Source organism: Sus scrofa, chromosome 9, assembly GCF_000003025.6.
Source record: "Sus scrofa isolate TJ Tabasco breed Duroc chromosome 9, Sscrofa11.1, whole genome shotgun sequence".
NCBI lineage: Eukaryota > Metazoa > Chordata > Mammalia > Artiodactyla > Suidae > Sus > Sus scrofa.
In genome coordinates, this window is record NC_010451.4 from 21511800 (window position 1) to 21534677 (window position 22878).

The 22878-nt window shown below is 40.0% G+C and overlaps 1 long non-coding RNA gene across 1 annotated transcript in view; it reads left to right on the plus strand.

Moving 5' to 3' along the window:
* The window catches only part of LOC110262276, a 36515-nt gene continuing 14203 nt past the window's right edge, over window positions 567-22878 (plus strand). The window contains exons 1-4 of the long non-coding RNA XR_002347104.1: window positions 567-738; window positions 1700-1814; window positions 6108-6283; window positions 10703-10787. This is a non-coding gene — a long non-coding RNA (uncharacterized LOC110262276). The remainder of the gene's footprint in view (window positions 739-1699; window positions 1815-6107; window positions 6284-10702; window positions 10788-22878) is intronic.

The window sequence follows — 22878 nt, forward strand, 5'->3', positions numbered from 1 at the left end:
GTTCCTTATTTTCAGAGCTTTGACTTCCCTTTGCTTCCTAGATGCTGTGACAAACGTTTTAACAGCACTGGCATGAGATGGCAAGGACCAGATTGAGTCCCTGAGCAGCAGCTAAATGTTACTCTTAAGCCCTGGTATTTGAAACACAAACAGAGCACCTAAGTGTAGGAAGTCACGACTGCTCTCAAGTGGGTGCTAAAAAGGCTCATTTTACATCTAGGGCCATGTTCCAGTGGGACAGCCCTCAGCCTAGCCCAGAGTTCTTCAATCATTTCTCACTCCAGTGGTGATTCCTGCCTGGTTACTGGTCTGGTTTTTCAGTTGACTAGATCTCAAGCTATTGAAAAGCAATCAGGGAGCAAGGACTAGGTCTCAGAGCTGAACTATAGTGAATTTAATTGGCTATGAGAGGCTCTGGCTGAGAAAGGAAACAGGCAGGGCAGTTCCAGAATGCTGATGTGTTGATGTAGCTGTAATGAGGCAGGAAGCACATTGCTTCCAGGGTATTTCCAAATGGGTTTATTTTGTTAAAATAAAGTCAGGAAAGGCAGGAGAGAGCCCTGCAAATTGTGTTTTCATGCTTGGAAATGATAATGGCTACCACTAATATGTGTCTGCAAATCGGCAGGAACCTGGACAATTGTGCGACTCAGAATTGCAGGAGAGAGTGGCCTCCGTTCCTGTCACACCTGTTCAATTTTCCTCTCCTGCTGCTTCCACTCTTGCCTGTATGATAAGGTAACATGAATATAACGTGTTTAAGTAAAGTCATTGGACGCTAACAGCTTCTTCTTGTTTCAGTTCTATAGACCTAGAATGAAAGGCAAGAACCATTTGAGCAAAACAAAGGCATAACCATGTGCTAATATGTGGAGGAATGAGTGTGGGAATTGCACCTACAGTGTTAGAGGCATGAGCTTGAATAAAATCGTTCAAGGGCTGCTCTTTAATTATGCTGTCTTTGTCTATGCCTCACAGTTTTGCATTCGCTCTACTAAAAACAATGTTATGCTTGTTGAACATGGTAGATTGAACATAAACATCCATTGCCACTCCATCTTGAACATGAAAATATAGCTAAAGGTTTTTAAAAAGATATTTTTTAAGATATCCCATCATGACTCAGTAGAAACGAATCTGACTAGTATTCACGATGACACAGGTTTGATCCCTGGCCTCATTGAGTGGGTGAAGGATCCAGATTGCTGTGAGCTTGGATCCCGCATTGCTGTGGCTATGGTGTAGGCTGGCAGCTACAGCTCTGATTTGACCCTTAGCCTGGGAACCTCTATATGCCTCTAAAAAGACAAAAAGAGAGAGGGAGAAAAAAAAAACAAATAAATAAAAAGATATTTTGAAAGGAGGCAATAACAGCCCACTTCAATTGACCACACAGTTTTGGAAGATGGAAAGTAGAATACTTGTTGACGTAGCAATACACATAAGACTGAAACTTCCTTACAGGGGAAATGCAGTGAGAAAGATACATGTCAGCACTAGAGAGTGTGTTGGAAATCAGAGGGTCCAGTTATCTTTGATGACTGGGAAACAGCAGCTGAAAGTAAAAGGATTGGTTGAAAATATTGGATACCCCTCACCCCTTGAGGCCTCTTCCCTTGGCCCACATCGCCGGGTGACTCCACCTCTCCTGTGTTTGTTTCAATGAGACAGAAGCGCCTGTTTCTTTTCACATTAACAGATTTGAGGAAATCCTCTCTGAGATGACTTGCCAGCTTACAAAAACAGACTTACCCCTACAGACATCTGGAGGTCCCTCCATAGAACAGCCGGTTCCTCCAATCACTTCCTTTCGGGTGAGTTACGTCATTCAACAACTTCCACCCTTGCTGCAGTTTCCAGCTTATTGAATGGTACTTACCTGTACATTTGGGTAGCCTCTAAAATGAGTCAGAGGTCAAAATAAATATAAAAATAAAAAGGAAAAAGAAATACCAGGAAAAACAGAAAATGTCAGGAGTCGCCTAGACAGGCAAGCAAACAATCATTAATACCTCCAAAAAAGTGAGAAAAGATATTTCATCCATTGAAGAACAGGATACTACAATAACTGTTGAAGAAAGAAAAAGAACTTGAGTTCTCCAACTTCTGGCCACAAAAGCGTAACTGTGTAAGCGTTGCTGTCCTGCTAGAAACAACTATGAAAAACACAGGAAGCAGCTATTTTCGGGAAGTGGGACTATTGGCAGCTCAGTGCTATGGTCTTGGAAATAAGAGAAACACGGGAGAACCTGTATTTGCCCAGGTTTTGAGTCTGGAAGCAGATTTCTGTCCATGGTGCTGGAAAGTGGCAACCAGGCAGAGTGTGATAAGTCTTGCTAAGCTGAGAAAGCAGAGAACAGAGAAGAGGACTTGTGAAGTGGTTGGAATTTGGGAGTAAGCTACCAGAGCGGAGGAAGCTGTAGGAGAGAGGGTAGGTGTGCAGACATCTGTGTGGCTCTTCCCCACAGACCTCTCAGAGACGTGCACATGTGCAAAGGGAGACCCTGTGAGACCCAGAAGAGAGCAGCGGTTGCAGGACTGAGACCTAAGTGAAACCACCAGAGGTCACGCCCTGCTGGAATATGCTGCAGTACCAATTCAAGCTAAAGTGAAGGAGCTTGTGAGCCACCTTGCTCATTCATGAGACCTTGGAAATGTGCTAGAGTTTGGAGTGAGGACCACACCCTCTTTTAAGGGGTATGTCCTGAAACTAATAACAAAATTAAAACAGACCCCTCCCAATGAAGAGTAAACCCAGTCTGACATGATCAGTAAAATCCATCATGTAACTGTGCTACAAGAAGAAAAAAACCCACCTTTTAAAAGCAGACAGCGTAATTCAATAACCCTGCAATGTATTACCACCAAAGCCCAACATAATATAAAAATTTGATAGATATTCAAAGAAGCAGGAAAAATGAATCCATAATCAAGCAGAAGAAATAAAGTCAATAGAAGCAGATATTAAGATAATCCAGTTATTAGAATTAGAAGAAAAAAAATCTTTAAAACTAGCTGCTATAAATATGTTCACAGACTTAAAGATGATTATAATGAGAGAACATATGGAGAAACTCAGCAGGAATAAATGGAAACAAACCAAAAAAAAAAAAAAAAAGAATCAAAGAGAAACTTAGAAACTTTAGAAATGGAAAGCCATACATCTAGAAGGATGAAGTCATAAATTGAACTTAACAGTAGGTTTAATATTGCAAAATAGTCAGGAACTTAAAAACAAATTAGCAGAAATTCTCCAGTCTTAAGAACAAAGAGGAAAAAAAGACCCCCAAATGAACAGAATCTTAGAGAAAGCACAGTTTCATCTTCAAGGAATAACTCCTTATTTCGGTTCAGTATTTCACTTCTACTGAACTGTCTTCGTTTAATCCTCACAAAAACCCCAAATGTACCATTTTTCCTATTTTGTAAATGGAAAAATTGACACCAAAAATTGTGACTTGCCCAAGTTCCAAGGTAGGATTTAAGTGCAGGCAGTCAGAAAGCGATTCTCTGTACTTTCCTCGTGGTTCCCTCTGAGGTAGCAGATCCCCATTCCTCAGTACCGCTTCCGTTTCCCATTTACGAGCCTAGCATCCCCAAACATTAAAACCGACTCTTCCTGTCGGAGATCTCCAGAGAGCCCAGAATCAACTGTTAACCCCATCTGTCTACCTCCACGTCCCCTGGACTTTATTTCTTAAGAATAAAGTTGTCCAAGTCAATTAAGGAGACATCTTGGTAATCTGACAAGCTATTCCAGGCTGATTTCTATTGTGAAAAGGTATTAAATGGCCTTGTAATTCTGCTTCACCCTCATACAGTTTAACTGAGGTAAGACAGATATAACTCTCGCTTAATAAGACACTGTATTAAAAGCTTCTATTGCATACATTATTAATTTTTCATTTGAACATTGATTGTCTGGCAGGCACGTTGCCAGGTGCAAGGAACACCATAGTATATAAAGCCCTTGTTTTTGTTAAAATATATTGTCTCTTTCAATCAAATTTTTTTTCCTAATTTACTATTATTTTTTTCTGGAGAAATGCCATATATATATTTTTTAATAGTTATTTCCCCAATACAGTTTTTTTTCTACTGTACAGCATGGTGACCCCGTTGCACATGCATGTACACATTCTATTTTCTCACATTATCATGCTCCATCATAAGTGACTAGACATAGTTCCCAGCGCTACATAGCAGGATCTCATCGCTAATCCATTCCAAATGCAATAGTTTGCGTTTATTCTTTCAATCTAATTTAATCTTCAAAATAGGCCCATTGCTCTCAGGGAGGCATTATTATTCCTATTTTACAGGTTCAAAAACTGAGGCTTACAGAGGCTTGACCTGCTAAAGTGATATAGATGATAAATGAATGGTGTTGCTCAAATGCAAACCCAGCTGTTTCTTATTCAAAATCAAGTGCTCTTAAGAACTCTCCTTGTGGAGTTCCCGTCGTGGCGCAGTGGTTAACGAATCCGACTAGGAACCACGAGCTTGCAGGTTCGGTCCCTGCCCTTGCTCAGTGGGTTAATGATCCGGCGTTGCCGTGAGCTGTGGTGTAGGTTGCAGACGCGGCTCGGATCCCGCGTTGCTGTGGCTCTGGCATAGGCCGGTGGCTACAGCTCCGATTCAACCCCTAGCCTGGGAACCTCCATATGCCGAGGGAGCGGCCCAAGAAATAGCAAAAAAAAAAAAAAAAAAAAAAAAAGAACTCTCCTTGTTAACAATCTCAGAAAGATGACTAAGATGGCAGGTTGGCCTGAAAATTTTAAAGTGTAAATCATGATGAGATTGCAGCCAGACTAGTTTTAGTAATAGTTACATCTTGACCAGTGCCTACTGGGTACTTTTCTAGGCTTTTATATACACTGTTTCACATAGCCCCTCGAAATAACTTCATGGTGTAGATGTTATAGTTCTCATCCATATATTGGAAAACAATGGCTCAGAGTAATTCAGCAATTTTTCTCAAAGTCAGATAGTAGATAACTGGCACAGCTGGGACTCAAGCATCGGCCTGTCCAACTCCAAATCTTTTGTTCTTTACTAAGACACACTGTCTCGTGTTTGTGCGTGTGTGTGTGTCTTTTTGTCTTTTTTTTTTTTAGGGCTGTACCCATGGCATATGGAGGTTCCCAGGCTAGGGATTGGTGGAATCGGAGCTGCAGCTGCTGGCCTACACTACAGCCACAGCAATGCAGGATCTGAGCTGCGTCTTCGACCTACACCATAGCTCACAGCAACGCTGGATCCTTAACCCACTGAGCAAGGGCAGGGATCGAACCCACAACCTCATGGTTCCTAGTCGGATTCGTTAACCACTGCGCCACGACAGGAACTCCAACCTTTACTTTTTATTTTTAATTGAGTTACTTTTTAATTTAGTAAAGCTCTCCCATCCTACTTTCCACCCTTCCTCTGTGCCCTGAGTGTTGGTAGAAGCGAGCTGAGTCTGATCTACGCAGTGTTGCTCTACTGGAAGCTTCTGATTTTTGAAAACTCAGAAGGGAAACTCTTCTTCAATATGTAAAACTTAAAAATAATTTCAAAGGACCAAATACACAGAGAGGTGAATATTATATTACAAGGAAGTTCTCCTCTGAACTCCCAAAGCACACGTATCTCAAAGTTCTCAGGGCCTCAGTTTCCTTGCTTGTAAAGTGAGGTACCCCAGATAAATCTTGTATCTAAGGTTCTTTCTAGGTCTGACGTTCTGTAGGTCTATTAATGCATTGGAGTTCATTTACCACAGAATGTCTGTAGGAAATAAACCTTCACTGCGTACCAAAAATAATCCAGAAGGAAATCTTAAATAGTTATCTGATCTCAGATACCTTTGAGAATGTCAGTTAGGAACAGGGATAGAAACAAAACTGGAACAAAGAAACAACAGCCTTGATATTAATTGTCTTTGCTTATCTGTCTAAAGCAGGACTGAGGAAAGCATACTTCATTTGCTTTAGTTCATCAGTTTCTTTTGTTTAGAGCGAGGACATGTGCAACCAAATAAAAATGGATATTGTTTTATTTTCGACTAATAACATCCAAGGACGCGGCTTCATGATTGCTTTTTTTTGTTTGTTTCTGTTGTTTTCCAGCATTTAGAATGACTTGGAACAAAAGGAAGGGAACTGTTTGCGAATGACTAACAGCATGAAAAGCAATGCCGAGATTTTGTTCTACCTGACTCAGAACCTAAAGAATTGGAGATTTATGGTTGTCTACAAAATGCTGCAGTGAAATGCGAAGAAAGGAGCCCAGACCAGTTAGGATGGTGAGCTGTGGAATCGGTCCGAGAGGGACTCATGGGAGGTGGTGGGGCTGAGATGCTAAAAGGAGGTAATGCATGGCCAAATCCTATTCTCCGAGCGTCTCTGGGGCTTACGGTTTTCTAATGAGGGTCTCATGCGTGAGCCCCACCCCGCTGTCACCCTGGGCTGGAATGGAATAGCTATTTGTCAAGGCCATGCAATAAAGACTTGATAGAAAGTAGCCACATCGAGATTAAAATCAATAACCTGGGGAAAGTGCATAGCACCTTACCCTTTTCATATGCTACCTAGCTGTGTGCAATAAATTGTACCAGAATAGCAGCAGCAGCAGCAGTAATAAAAGCAGTCCTATTAGAAGTGGTGATTGGAGCAGTAGTTGCTATTGTTACACTGTTATTAAGTAGGAGGTAGAAGGTGAGTGCACATCTGGGGGCCATCTCCTCTCCCTCTCTTGCTCTTTAGTATCAGTGGTCAAGGATAAGGGGAGCTAGTAGGAGAACCAGCGGAGTCGGAGTACAGACGCCAGGTTTTACGGCAGCTGCTGACATACCCTGTCTTGTTTCTATACTCCTGTCATGGGGAGTTACAACTCTGCGTTATAGATGAGGAAACTGGGGGTCAGAAAGTTGAAAAAAACTTTCTCCAAAGTCACACAGTTGCTAAGTGGTTAGGATGAAAACCCAGATATGCCTTGCCCCACCATCTGCCCCTTAGTGCCCCCAATCTGTATTCTAAATGATCCATCTGTTTACTCACTTTACCACACAGCCTTGCTATTAGGTGGATATTATTATTCCTATGTAAGAGACCCAGAATTGAAGTTCTGACTTCAAAGTTGTTCTCCACTATCCTCACAGCATCCACACCATGGCTGTAGCAAGCCCTATGGGTAACCCCAACCTCCTGCCTACCCTGGAGACAACGCTGGCTTTAGACCCTGACAAATATGTGGTTGCCGAAGGATTGTTCCTCAATTCTTTGGCTTCCTCCTGGGCTTTATTACATGCATAGCAACTGGGGTGAGGGTGGGAGGGGACAATTTGGTGCTTCTGATGTTCGGCAAGGGAACCGGGTGGCATTGACCAAGGTGACGGGAGATACAACCGTCAGGGCCAACAGATAGACAGACAGATATGGCAACCTCTAGAAAGCTATAAAGAGCTAATGTCTAGAGATTCCTGAAAGTAAGACTGACGAGAAGCCAACTAGTAGTCAATAATAGGTCAACCTGAAAATCAAAGTGCCAAATTGCACACGTTTGCCTATATTTCTTTACATATTTTGTCAGTTATAAATCCTCCCTACAATGTTACCTCTTGGTAAGAATTTTAATCGCTGTTGTTTTTCCTAAGAAACACATGGCTGGCTAGATCACGGGCTGTTCCTGAGCCATCTGACCAGGTCTACAGAGCGGGAAAGAGGTGGTTGCAGCCATTGGCTTCTTCTGCTGAGCAAACTAGGGAAGCAGCCCTCCAGGGGGTGACTCAGTTCCCCAGATACTCAGGGGATCCTCTCTGTATGTTGGTCCTTTGGACAATGTAGTGTTGGGTTGTCTGCTTTCAATCCCAGCTCTACCAACTCCTCACTGTGACCTTGGGCAAGCCAATTAAACCCCGAGCCTCTCTTGGTCCATACAATATGGTTTTCTGTGAGGATGAAAATGAGATAATCATGCTGGTAAAGCACTTAGCTCATAATGAGTGATCAATAGGTGTGAGCTATTATTTTGATCATTGCCTTGCAGGGCTTCAGGATATGAAAATGTGTTAATCATGCCATTGTGGTGATTTGGATGTTTATTTGCTCTGTTGAGAGGGACAAGTCTCAAGAAGGAGGGGAGAGTAGGTTATGAAAGCATCCGTCAACTCAAAGCCAATATTGTTTCTTCCAATAAAGGCAGTATCCAGTCTATCTAAAAGGTCCCTTGTGGGCTATTGCTTGTCCCCACACTGTTGGTTTGGTGAAAAGAATGTCTTCAGCCTTAAAAAAGAAAAATGTTTGTAGCTGGAAACACTGGGGCCTTCTTCGTCTGAGGCAGTCCAAGGATTTGTTCCCCTCCTCACTCACCTCCGTTCCACGTAAAGTATTAAAACCACTGCTGGCTGCTTGTGAGTTCTGAGCATGTGGATCAGACGGAGGGATCCTTCTACCCCTCAACCATCCTCCCTCCAGCCCCCAACATAGCCCCCGTCTTCACCTAATATTTTGACCATTTGGAGCTCATGTAGGAAAAAAAGGTGTTGATTTCTATACCTGAGCTGCCAGCCACAAGTCAGCTACTTTGGCCTGCTCACTAGCTAATATAATTCTGGTGAAAAAGGAAGGCTAACTCATTTTTTCACTCCCCATGCTTTTACTGCCCCAGTGGGCAGCGGACTGTGTGGAAATTGCACTGCATAAAAAAGTTCAGAGACCAGTGCTCCAGACTGTACACCTTTGGATAATTGTTTTAACTTTCTGAACCTCAGCTTTCTCAACTGTAATACTAATATAAGAAAACCTGCTTCAATAAGTGAAGACTTAAGTTAGAGATGAGAGTATCTGCCTTAAGAAAATAGTAGATAATTGATATGAAGACATTTTTTTGCTCATAATGAAAGGAAGCATCTTCTCATTAACTCTCTCCTGGTGAACACGGGTTGAGGGATACATTTTTTTCCCTTCCAGCTCAAGATCCATGCTGCTTCCTCACAGGTTTTGTGAGTCCGTGGTCATTTCACCCTCACCTCCCAGAGATGCCACAAGGGGGAGCACTTACCCTTCTGGACGTGCCCTCAGCTCCATTGCTCCTCTTCCACCATTTCCTGGTGTGAAATATTTTCTTCCTGGAAACATATATATATATATATATAAGTACATAATTAACAAGACCCTACTGTATAGAACAGGGATATCTACTCAATAGTTTGTCATAACCTATATGGGAAAAAAGAATGGGTAAACATATAACTGATTCACTTTGTACACTGAAACTAACACATCATTATAAGTCAACTGTGCCCCAATTAAATTTAGGAGAGAGAGAGAAAAAGAGGGAGAGAGAGAAACGTAAAGTGGGCAAGAAAAACACCGTGGTCTTGCCTTGCACAGCCACTATCTTGCTTAAGTCACCTACACGCTTCTAGATCTCATTTTTCCTTATTTATAAAATGCATTTAAAACTTGCCAAGCACTAATCTAGGTAATGATGATTCAGAAGTGAAAAGATTTAGTCCTTGCCTTCAAAGAATCCACAGTATCAATGGTTAAGGAGACTTGTAAGTCACAGCTACAAAGTGATAAATGCTGCTAGGGAATAAACTTGAAGGAAAAATCCCCTAGGGTTTGTTAAGAACTGAAAAAAAAAAAAAAAAAAAACTAAACTAAAACCTTTGCAGACAAGGCACAGCCTAACTTAGAATTTTTTGATTTGAAGGAGAAGCAGCAGTTTGATAAGCAAGAAAAGAAAGGTGGGCACTGCAAGCAGAGAGGATAAAATACATAAGCAGGAAGATGAGAAAGGGAAGGTCTATTCCCTCAGGACACGTTTGGGGTAGGCTCAGGATTCTTACACTTTGGTCCATGAATACTTCTTTATGTATGGTATTGTACAGATGTGCTTCTTTCCATTTTTCTATGGAAGAAATCTATTTGTTGATTTTATCATATTCCCAAATTAATTGATAATAAGAATATATATGTGTGTATATATTAAGACATACATACCTATATATAAAATGAGGGAGTTATATAATCTCTCAGTTTATATAACCAACTCAGTCATTCCATAGTATTTATTTACAATAAAGAAATTGTGTATATAAAATGATGCCTGTGCCTGGGAAGTTTCCATTGTGGCTCAGTGGGTTACAAACCTGACTAGTACCCATGAAGATGCATGTTGGATCCCTGGCCTCACTCAGTGGTTTAAGGATCTGGCATTGCTCTGGCTGTGTTGTAGGCCGGCAGCTGCAGCTCTAATTGGACCCCTAGCCTGGGAACTTCATATGCCACAGGTGTGGCCCTAAAAAGAAAAAAAAAAAAATTGATACCTGGGTCATGAAAGCATCTATATCCAATTCTTTTCTTACATGCAATAGTTCTTAATCTGTTGGTTAACTAGATCCTACCCTGGTCTTACATCAGCTCCTTTCCAACTGCCCTTGAAATCTACCTTTGTTCCAGGACCCCTGCTTTCAACAGTCTTGGGCAATTTCGACTCTATCTCTACATGTTACCCGGACCTTTTTCTTCTTTCCTTTTTTTTTTTTTTTTTTTTTTTTTTTCTATATCAAAACTAACATAGCCAATGAGTTTTTAAAATATGGCTAAAGAATAGAGAGGAAAATGACAGTAATTCCACATAACTGCCTCTTATCTCAAATCTTCACATCTTTTATCACCGCCTTGCTCACAGCCAATAACCCTGGTATTTATTTCAGAGAGAAAACAGAGACACAGAGAAGAAAACGTTCCCATCCACCTCCATCCCCAGCATCCCTACGCGTTGACTCTTCTGGTCCTCCTGTAAGTATTTAAAGTATCCAGTTGAGCAGAGAATCCCCTCCTTATCATTTAAAGGTTTTTTTTTTTTTTTCCCTGTATCACCATTTTTAATCTTTCTGCTGGACTTCTTCCACTGTCTTTCAAACCGTGAAATATCTCGAATCTTAAAAGAAAATCCCCCCCTTTAAGGACGCATCCCTCTTGGATGATCACTCCCTTTCTGTTTTCTTTTATAGCAAAACCCCTTAAAGAAGTTGTCTGTGTAAATGGTCTCCATTGCCTCACCTCCATCTCTCATCTGAATCTACTCTAGACAGATCTCTGTCCCTAGCAGAAACCAGATACAGTCACCAATTCTCAACCTGCGTATTTTTCACTCAGCAGCAACTGTTATACGCAATCATTCCCATGTATTGAAGCGTTTTCTTCTTTTTAAATGGACAGTACATTTTCCCAATTTTTTTTCCTTCTTTGCTGGTTACTCTTTTTCTATTTCCTTTGCTGGATTATTTTTATCTTCTCAGTCTCTAAATGATGGAGTGCTCTACAATTCATGCCTTGTGCCTCTTCTCTCTTCTATGACCACATTCTACTCACTCCTAAATCATTTGGAATACTTTCTATTCAATAATGTTTCCAAATTTATATGAGTAGCTTAGACTTCTGCCTTGAATTTTAGCATCATGTGTCCAACTGCTTCTTGACACCTTTGCTTGGATGACTAACTGTTATTTTTAATTTCCCACCTACACCACCACCCACAGACCTGCTCCATGCCCAGTTTTTCCTGTCTTTGTAAATGGTACCACTGTTCCCCAAGTTATACAGACCAAATACCCTACAATTGTCCACAACTTGTCTTTTTTCTTTCCTGGAAATACACATCTAATCTGCGAGCACCTCCCCTTGGCTTCCCCTTTGAAATATTCCCAGAATCCGATCTCTCTTCTCCATCTTTGCTACCACCACCCCGCTATAAGGTGACATCTCTCACCTGGTCCCCTGCAATAGACTTCTAACTATTCTATTTCCATCCCTTCCTCCCTAATCTAAAGCAACCAGTGTAATATATTTAAAATGTAAATTATGTCATTCCCTTCTAATAATACTCAAAGAGCTTTCTATCCAAAGTCTTTAGAATGATCTACAAAGACAAATCCAGCCCTACATTCTTCTCTGTACCCATTTTTTTACCCCATCCCCATCTCCTACTCCCCAGAAGACCCCCAGATGCCCTCCTGCCTCTCTTTATGTTACTGTCTTCTCTCCTAACAGTGTTATCACCAAACATTTGCAACACTCTCCTTCAGTTCATTTAGTCTCTGCCCAAATGTAACTCTGAGCATCTTCTGTTACCTATTAAAATAGCACCCCAATTTCCTTTATTCTTCCTAGAATTATTCACACCTGACATTAACACAAGTGTATTTGTATGTCTGTAAGCTGTCTCCTCCACACACATAGCTCTTTGAGAGCAGAGACGTCTCTCTAACTCGCCACTGTACACTCACTCTCAGAACAGTGCCCAGTACCTAGTTATCATTTACTGTGTACACATGCAATAAATGTAGAGAACAGAGATAATTGAGTCAACATGACAACTTGCACATAAGTCTTGTCCAAAAAGGGTCTCTCACTAAAGCTACTGACAAGGACCAGATAATTTGTCTTTGGCCATTTGTACCCAGAGTATGTGCAATTGTCATAGGGTAAGTAAAATTTACATAGATGAAATAACGTATTGGGCAAAAAATTAATCTTTACTTGGAAAGAACATTGATTTTCAATAAAAGCAGAGACTTGGTATGAATCTCTAATAATACTTTTTTTTTAGGGCCACACCGAGGCATATGGAAGTTCCCAGGCTAGGGATTGAATATGAGCTATAGCTGCCAGCCTACACCACAGCCACAGCAACGCAGGATCCAAGCCACATCTGTGACCTACACCACGGCTTACGGCAACACCAGATCCTTAACCCACTGGGCGAGGCCAGGGATCAAACCCATATACTCATGGTACTAGTCAGATTTGTTTCTGCTGCACCACAACAGGAACTCCTCTCTGATAATACTGCTAATAATGGTAATACTAATTTGTATTGAGTACTTACACATTATATACTGTTTTAAGTAATTTCTATGTATGACCTTGGGTAATCCTCACATTACCATGAGCAAGGAACTTTTAAGTTCTCCACTTGATGGATTGAGGAGTAAAAAAGAACAAGAATTATCACATAAGTAATAAGTGGCAAAAACAGGTTTTGAGCTAGGGAATCTCTCAATTACCTTGTGATTCTTATAAAAGAGAGAGAATGAGAGTAAGAGAAAGTATTTTGCTTTGTGAAAGACCTTTTTTTCCTCCTCAATCCTAAATGATGAATTTAAAGAAAATGAAAAGATAAGCTACAGACTGGGAGAAAATATTTGCAAACCACACACATAACAAAAGACATATCTAGAATATATGTATAGAATTCTCAAAACTCAGCAATAAGAAAATAAACTATTCAAGTAGAAAATGGACAAAAGACATGAACAGAGACATTCCATCAAAGAAGATATGCAGATAGCAAATTAACACATGAAAATATGTACAATATCATTAGCCATTAGTGTAATCCAAATTAAAACCACAATAAGGTATCACTACATATCTATCATAATGGTAATTTTTTTTTTTTTTTTTTTGCTTTTTAGGGCTCTACCTGTGGCATATGGAGGTTCCTAGGCTAGGGGTCTAATCACAGCTGCCAGCCACAGCCACAGCCACAGCCACACCAGATCCGAGCCATGACTTGAACCTACACCACAGTTCATGACACCACCAGATCCTTAACCCACTGAGCGAGGTCAGGGATCGAACCCACAAACTCATGGTTCCTAGTTGGATTCATTTCCACTGCTCCATGACAGGAACTCCCCATAATGGTAACTTTTTTTAAAAGACAGCACTACACAAATTTTAAAATATTTTGTTCTAGTTCTGTGAAAAATGCCATTGATAATTTGATAGGCATTGCACTGAATATTGTAGATCGCCTTGGGTGGTATAGTCATTTTAACAATATCTGTTACTCCAATCTAAGAGCATGGTATTTCTTTCCATCTGTTTGTGTCATCTTCAATTCCTTTCATCAATGTCTTAACAGTTTTCAGAGTACAGATCTTTTACTTCTTTAGGTAGATTTATTCCTTTGATGTAATATATTTGTTTCCTTAATTTTTATTTCTGAACCTTAATAGTTAGTATACAGGAATGCAAGAGATTTCCACGTATTAGTTTTGTATCCTACAACTCTACCGAATTCATTGATGAGCTCTAGTACTTTTCTGGTAGCATCATTAGGATGTTTTATGTATGGTATCATGTCATTTGCAAATAATGACAGTTTTACTTTTCCAATTTGGATTCCTTTTATTTATTTTTCTTCTCTGATTGCCATGACTAGGATTTACAAAACTCTGTTGAATCACAGTGATGAGACTGGACATCCTGGTTCCAGATCTTAGCAGAAATGCTTATGGCTTTTCACCATTGAGAATGATTTTAGCTGTGGGTTTTTCATATATGGTCTTTATTATGTTGAGGTAGGTTTCCTCTATGCCCACTTTCTTGGGAGTTTGTTTTTTTTTTATCATAAATGGCTGTTGGATTTTGTCAAAAACTTTCTGCATCTATTGAGATGACCATATGTTTTTTATTCTTCAGTTTTTTAATGTGGTGTATCACCTTGAATGTGGTGTATCACCTTGATTTGTTTGCATATATTGAAGAATTCTTGCACCCCGGGAATTATTCCCACTTGATCATGGTGTATGATCCTTTTCATGTAATGGTGGATTCAGTTTGCTAATATTTTTTTAAGAATTTATGTGTCTATATTCAAAACTTATGGTCACCAAAGGGGAAACACTGGGAAGAGGAATAAATCGGGAGGTTAGGACTAACTCATACACATTACTATATACAAAATTGCTAAGTAACAAGGGCCTACTGTATAGCACAGGGAAATCTACTCAATACACTATGATAGCCTGTGTGGGAAAAGAATCTGAAAAGGAGTGTGTATGTGTGTGTGAGCGAGAGAGAGAGAGACGAGATTAACTTTGTGTACACCTGAAACTAATACAACATTGTATGTTAACTGTACTCCAATACAGTTTTTTTTTTAAAGACAGCACTAAATACTTACAAGGATGAAGAAAAACTGTATCCCTCCAACATTACTGTTGAGAATGTAAAATGAAACAGTCACTCTTGAAGACAATTTAGTAGTTGCTTATAAAATTAAACGTGCAACTAATATAAACCAGCAGTTGTGCTCTTAGGCATTTATCCTATAGAAGAAACTTATGTTCACATGAAAATCTATATGTGACTATTCATAACAGCAGTATTCAGTGGCCAAAAACTGGAAACCATCCAATAATCCTCAGTGGGCAAACAGCTAAACAAACAGTGGAACATCAGTATTATAGACTATTACCCAGCAGTGAGAAAAAATAGATTATTGATGAATTATAAGGGGAATCTAGAGGAGAACAAGTGGTGTGAAAAAAGCCAATCCACAAAGTTACCTACTTTATGATTCCGCCTATATAACATTATTGAAAAAACAAAATTATAAAAATGGAGGGAAGATTAGTGATTGCCAGGAGTTAGGGTTGGCGGAGGTAGGTGTGGTTATAAAAAGGTAACATGAGATGTCTTTTTGGCGATGCATCTGTCCCGTGTCTTGACTGCCTATGCTGTTGGATACATAAACGACATAAGATCACACAGAACTAAAACACATGCCCACACACTCAGATACACAAGTCCATGAAAAACTGGAAACAGCTGAATAAAATCCTGTGGATTATATCATTGTTAATTTTCCACTGAGGAGACTGGGTAAAGGCATACACCAAATCTCTCTGTGGTACTTCTTACAACTTCAAATTGAATCCAGCAGTATGTAAAATGAGTACTAAATCATGAACAAGTGCGTTTTACACCAGAAATGAAAGGTAGGTTTAATGTCTGAAAAATCAGTGTACTTTACCATACAAATAGAATATCTTCTCAAGATATGCAAAAATTATTTGACAAAAATCAATGTGCATTTACTATTTTGTTTTAAAATCTCAGAAAACTAGAAATAGAAGCTTCCTCAAACTGGTAAGGAACATCTACAAAAACTATATCTGTTGTCATACATATGGATGTGATTGCAATAAAAATATTTTGGAATTAATCGATTAGCAAATTCAAGGTCCATTTAGAAAGAGTAAGGCCAATATACAAAACTCATATTTTTTTAATTTTGTTTTGTTTTTGGCTTTTCTAGGGCTGCACTGGCATCATATGGAGGTTCCCAGGCTAGGGGTCTAATCGGAGCTGTAGCTGCCGGTCTTTGCCAGAGCCACAGCAATGCTGGGTCCATAACCCACTGAGCGAGGACAGGGATCAAACCCGCAACCTTACGGTTCCTAGTCGGATTCGTTAACCACTGGGCCACAACGGGAACTCCCCAAAACTCATTTGTATTTGTATATTCAGGTGTTAAACGAAAAGTGAATGCCTAAACCAGTACTCTTATAAAATGTCTCACAAGGGAGTTCCCTGGTGGCCTTGCAGCTAAGGATTCAGCATTGTCGCTGCTGTGGCTTGGGTTCAACCCCTGGCCTGGAACTTCTGCATGCCACCGGAGTGGCCAAAAAAAAAAAAAAAAAATGAAGTCTCACGATGTAGATATGCCTGATTTTTTGCCTGAATATTTAATTCAAGTTTAATATTTTTGACAACCATATGAATATCCTATGTTGCTACTAACATGCACCCAGTGGTTTTAGTGCCCATTGACGATTCCTCTGAGTGGTGTTTGCAGAATGGTGGCTTACAAACTTCCGCATTTATTAGCTGGCATTCTGTAAAGAACAGTTTTCGATCCTTCTCCTTTTTATTTAGAGTATCACTCTGGACTCCCTTTTAGTTAGTAGTTAGTTAGTAGTGGTATCAGTGAGTTTTAATACATTGCCACTTTTATTCTTTGCTTATACATTTTTTCTCTCTTTTTTATACCATTTTCTAGTTAGATATTGTATTCATACACTAAAGTCCACAAATCTTAAATATACAGATCAGTTTTTACAAATTATGCACAACCAAGTAAGCATGCTTCACAGCAACATAAAGATTATTAGCAGCCCACCCCACCCCCACTACTGCCAGAAGCTGCCTGATCCTGCCCAGTCTCCATTTTAGCCAAAAAAAGGTAACCACTACTGTGAATTCTATCATGGTGAATGTGTTTGGCTCACTTTTAAACTTGATATAGATGGAATCATAAAGTCTGTGAGATTCATCTCTATTACCACATGTAACAGTAAATCTTTATTTTTTTACACCACAAATCATCTATTCATTTCATTGTCGTAGGGTACCCAGGTTGTTTCTCATGTGACATAATTTTGCCTCATGCTGCTCCAGACATTCTAACTCATGCCTTTGGTGTATGTAAATTCATCTACGTTTATGCGCCTAAGCATAGAATTGTGGGTCGTGGTTATGCATGCGTTTAGCATTAGGAAATACTGATAAATAAATAGTTTCACAGTGGTTGTACCAACTTTATACTTTGGTCAGCTGTGTATGACACGCTTGATATGCACCCTCAGTTTGTAACACTTCTTGCTCTTTACCACAATAAGATATTTCAAGTTCATTTTGGACTGACTGACTTGGCTAAAGGTATGTAGCCAAGGAGCCCAGGTTCTTTTTGATGATGAATGCTGTTTAGAAGCCAAGATCTGGGGGTAAATGTGACATTGCTTCTAGCCCTTTCTGTGACTTAATTACACGTATTTAATCATCCATGCTAATAAAAACTCAGATCCAACACCATAGTGCTCCTCCTTACCTTTCCAATTCCAGATTTACTCACTTGTTTTATCCCACACCAAATAGTTTCAAATGTCTACACTAATCTCACTCCCAGCACAACTTAGTAAAGTTCAAGGTATCTTTATATTTCTTTTTTCTCAGTACATATTAAGGGTACATTCAAAATATTACATGATCCAATTACTTGAATTAATTTTTTTCTTTGTAGATATGTTATTGATATACAGATAAGCTCACTTTTTCTCTTCTGTGTAGAGTTTTGAAAATATATAGACACATGAATAATTATTTGCCTCACTGTCAACATAATAATTTATATTAATAGATTTCTTGACACTTGGTCGTTCTTTGATCCCCAGAATAAATACCATTTGGCCATGATGACATATTTTCTTAATATATTATTGAAGGGTTCTGTTTACAAAAAAAAAAAATTATTTCGGGTTCTTGAATCAATATTCACAAGGGAAAAAGTTTTTCTAGTTTTTTTATGTCGTCTTGAAAGATTTAGGCACAAACATTACATTTGAATTAGATAACGTGTAGATGTTTTTCTTGTTTTAATTTTTATGCTCTGGAACAATCTAAATAGAAACAGTCTTTAAAGGATTGGTAAAAATCCCTATGTAACTGTCTAGTTTGGGTAATTTAGAAGATAATCAGTCTGTTTAAACTTTCTATTACAGCCAGGGTTAATTATGATTAATTGCACTTTTGCTTAGGATTTCAAATATGCTTCCATAGATTTATGTAAAATAATCTCATAATTTTAATTTCATCTTTTTAAAATAATTATTTCCCTTTGTCATTTTTTATTTTGTTTATATTTAGAATACTTTTACTGGAGTTCCCATTGTGGCGCAGTGGTTAACGAATCCGACTAGGAACCATGAGGTTGCGGGTTCGATCCCTGCCCAAGCTCAGTGGGTTAACGATCCGGCGTTGTCGTGAGCTGTGGTGTAGGTTGCAGACATGGCTGGGATCCCGCGTTGCTGTGGCTCTGGCGTAGGCCGGTGGCTACAGCTCCGATTAGACCCCTAGCCTGGGAACCTCCATATGCCGTGGGAGCGGCCTAAGAAATGGCAAAAAGACAAAAAAATAAATAAATAAATAAATAAATAGAATACTTTTACTCTTCTTTTTTTTTTTTTTTTTTTTTTTGTCTTTATGTCTTTTCTAGGACCGCTCCCACGACATATGGAGGTTCCCAGGCCAGGGGTCTAATCGGAGCTGTAGCCACCAGCCTACGCCAGAGCCACAGCAACGCCAGATCCGAGCTACGTCTGCGACCTACACCACAGCTCATGGCAACACCAGATCCTTACCCCACTGAGCAAGGCCAGGGACTGTACCCACAACCTCATGGTTCCTAGTCAGATTCCTTAACCACTGCGCCACAACGGGAACTCCTTACTCTTCATTTTTTGAATACATGGATAATGGTGGTTTGTCTATTTGGTGGTTTTTCCCAAAGAAACATAATTTTTTTTTAGGGTCGCACCTGTGGCATTTGGAAGTTCCCAGGATAGGGGTCCAATCAGAGCTGCAGCTGCTGGCTTATGCCACAGCCACAGCAACGTGGGATCCAAGCCACATCTGTGACCTACACCACAGCTCACAGCAACACCAGATCCTTAACCCACTGAGTGAGGCCAGGAACCAAAACCACGTCCTCATGGATGCTAGTCAGGTTCGTTAACCACTGAGCCACGACAGGAACTTCTTTTTTATTTTTTTATTTTATTTTATTATTTTTATTTTTTTATTTTTTGTCTTTTTGCCTTTTCTTGAGCCGCTCCTGCGGCATATGGAGGTTCCCAGGCTAGGGGTCCAATCGGAGCTGTAGCCGCTGGCCTACCCCACAGCCACAGCAACGTGGGATCCGAGCTGAGTCTGTGACCTACACCACAGTTCACGGCAACGCCAGACCCTTAACCCACTGAGCAAGGGCAGGGATCGAACCCGCAACCTCATGGTTCCTAGTCGGATTCGTTAACCACTGCACCACAATGGGAACTCCAGGAACTTCTTTAAAAAAAAAAAAAAGATTCATATCATTCAAAAACTCACGTAAATTTGCAGTAAATTACCATCATGACTCTGTCCCCAAGAAGCCAGTGATAACTATAGGTTAATTTTGCCTATTCTAGAACGTCATATAAATAAAACCACACAGTATGTATTCTTTTACTTAATGCTTGCAAGATTCATTGAAGTTGCTTCATGTATCAATAATTCATTTCTTGTTACTGCTCAGTATTCCAATGTATGATTATAAAAATGTATATGCAATTTTACCACATACCTTATATATCTTATTTATGAAATATCTGTTTCTGTGCCTTGCCCTTGTTTTGAGGTTGTTTTCTTAGTAAAGAATTGTAAGAGTACTCATCCACAAAGGTAATTTTAAAAATTACTGAGACATAAAATATATGGTAAAATTATATACAAATTGTGTTAAATCCATAAAATGAAATACTGTGTGTGTTTATGTAGAGAGAGAGATTACAAGATATTTTCTGCCAAGCTACACTTACCCTTTTATTTTAATAATGATGTATTTTGAAGAACCTTGCCTGAGACTCTACCTCTCTATCCCCCGTCTCTGGGATTTTCATTGTGTAACCCAAGAAATTTCCCTCTGTGTACAGCGAGTGTAAGCTGGGTTTCTGCCAAGTAGTATCCTCGGTAATGCCTAGTGAGCTCAAGGCAATCTATCAACAGCTTTCCTTGTGTCAAGATGTCAAATCAACAAAAATATTTATTGCCACTTGGGAACTCAACTCAGTAGTTGATTCCAGATCATACAGCAATTGCAACATTGATTTTTATTCTTCTCTGGAAAGCAGATGGTATATTTTCCCCCATAATGTTCATTTCCAATAAATTTGACAGCTTTTCTAAGGCATTTCAATTTTCTTTATTATTAAAATGTATGGTTCAATCTCAACAAAATTGTTAATTCATTAATAGCACAGTACATTTTCCCACACTTATAAGTACTGAAACAAAATTCTGGGCACCCTAAACTTATTCTTTTTCCTCTGTTCTATCAGAAAAAAGTCACCAACTTACTCAGTTTTCCTAGCATCAATTTGGGAATCATTTCCTTCCCTTTATACATTTTAATCAATTAATCACCAAGCCCTGACAATTGTTTAATCTCTAAAATCTGTTATTCTGTTTTTCCCACTGTTGTTTATTTGGTCCAGACACATTAATTTTTGCTAAGTGATTTATCATTTTCATTGTTTCCAGATTTTAGTAGGTGAAACATTAAAGTCATATCCAAGATATGACTACATTGCAATCAGCAGTACTTTCCACAAGTCGGTTTCATTCATTTATTTATTTACTGTATGCAGGCACTCTGCTGTGCTTTGTGGTTGTTAAGATGGAAAAGAAAGAGTCCTTAGCTTTACTTCTTCCAATAGGGTAGACAGACTTAGAAAAGATAACAATACAGAATAAAAAATATAAATCACTTTATTTGGGAGCATATAAATTAATCGTTTTTTGAGCTGAACCTTAAAGCTTCCTGCATTTATTGTGTGTGTGTGTTCCTTTGTGTTTTAGCTGGAACTACTTATATGCTCTAGGGGTGCCCTGTGTGCACTGTGTGGATCTCTCTGTTGTGCCAGGGCTGACTACTGTTGATAGATGGGACTGCCCCCCATCCCCTAGCCTGGTTGGTTGCCAGGTCCTGCCTAGGACAGAGGCTGCTGGCCCACTGATGGGTGTGGCTCTGTCCAGCTGTAGCTGGCTTCTTGGCACGTGGGATCCAGGAGCTAGTGCCAGCTCACTGGTGAGCCGGTAAGCCACTGACACTAAGGAGCTAGAGGGTGGACTCCAGAAATGGTGCCTGCAAGCACCAGGGTCCTAAAATAAGCACCCCAAAGTGACTGTCACCAGCTGTCTCTGTCCCCAGGGGGAGTCCCAGTCACTTCCTGCCTCTCCCAGAGTTTCTCCAAGATCAGAGTTTCTCTAAGATCAGTCTGACCCAGGTTCCTTTCAAATTACTGTCTCCGCGCTGGGACCCCAGCAGAGGGCGTGGGGTGTGAGATTTTGTGTGTGCCCTTTAAAAACACAGTCTCTGTTTCCTACTGCCCTGTGACTGTCCTGCACCCAAGCCCTGCTAGCCTTCAAAGCTAGATGTTCTGAGAGCTCTTCTTCCTGGTGCAAGACCCCAGGCTGGGCATCCTATTGTGGGACATGGTCCCCTCACTCTTTGGGGAGAACATCTGCAGTTGTGATTACTCTCCTGTTTTGGGGTCACCTTCCCAGGGATATGGATCTTATCTGCACTGCATCCCCACTCTCCTATCCGTTTTGCCGTGGCTCTTTCTTGATAGCGAGTTGTGCAGAATCTCTTCTGCTCATCTTCTGCTTGTTCTCACAGACAGCTGCCCCATAAATATTTGTAATTGTTGTGTGTTCATGGCAGGAGGTGAGGTCAGTGTCTTACTACTCCACCATCTTGGCCATATCCTCCAACCGTTATTCCTATATTTAGAAGGTAGTGTTGGTGGCAATTTAAGACATGTTGGAGCTAGAACCCTTTGATCATTTCACTTTTTCTTTTGTATGACTATAGGGAGTACTGGGGATTTAAGCAAGAAAACCACTATTTAAAAAAATGTCAGCTTTTTTTTTATGGTGGAGCTGCAAAACATCATAAGTCAGATCTGTTTATTTGGCAGAGACTGATGTCACAGGTCCCGTAGACAAATATTAATCAAACAGTCACCTAATACCCTCAATAAGCAGAACTGTAGAGGGTGGGGAAGCGGGGAGAAGAAAAATGTGCACAGGGACTTAGGAGCCACCAGAGAAGAAGAGATTAACATCCCAACCTATTTCTTTTCTTTTCTTTTCTTTTCTTTTTTCTTTTTCTTTTTTTTTTTTTTTTTTTTTTTTTTTTTTTTTGCTTTTTAAGGCCGCATCTATAGCACAAGGAAGTTCCCAGGCTAAGGGTTGAATCAGAGCTATAGCTGCTGGCCCACACCACAGCCACAGCAACATGGGACCCAAGCCACATCTGTGACCTACACCACAGCTCACAGCAATGCCAGATCACCAACCCACTGAGTAAGGCCAGGGATCAAACCTGTATTCTCATGGATACTGGTTGGATTCGTTTCCACTGTGCCACAATGGGAAACTCCCCCAACCTATTTCTATTTGAAGTTCAGTGTTATCTCCTTTTTACTCCTGAATT